Here is a 250-nt window from a genome sequence, read left to right on the forward strand (position 1 = left end):
CATATTCTGTTACACCAAATACACAAAATAATGATCTTTAAAATAGCATCATATGACCCCTTTAAAATTATTAATTTATTTATTTAAAAAAACAACAATAATAATATTAATTTAAAAACTGCTTCACTGCATATTAATATTTTTTACAACTTTTGCCCACCAAACCAAAATCATGTGATCAAAAAAGAAAGAAAGAAAGAAAGAAAGAAAGAAATAAAGAAAGAAAGAAAGAAAGAAAGAAAGAAAGGAA

The sequence above is a fragment of the Sinocyclocheilus anshuiensis genome, unplaced genomic scaffold (assembly GCF_001515605.1).
Source record: "Sinocyclocheilus anshuiensis isolate Anshui unplaced genomic scaffold, SAMN03320099.WGS_v1.1 scaffold572, whole genome shotgun sequence".
NCBI classification, from domain to species: domain Eukaryota; kingdom Metazoa; phylum Chordata; class Actinopteri; order Cypriniformes; family Cyprinidae; genus Sinocyclocheilus; species Sinocyclocheilus anshuiensis.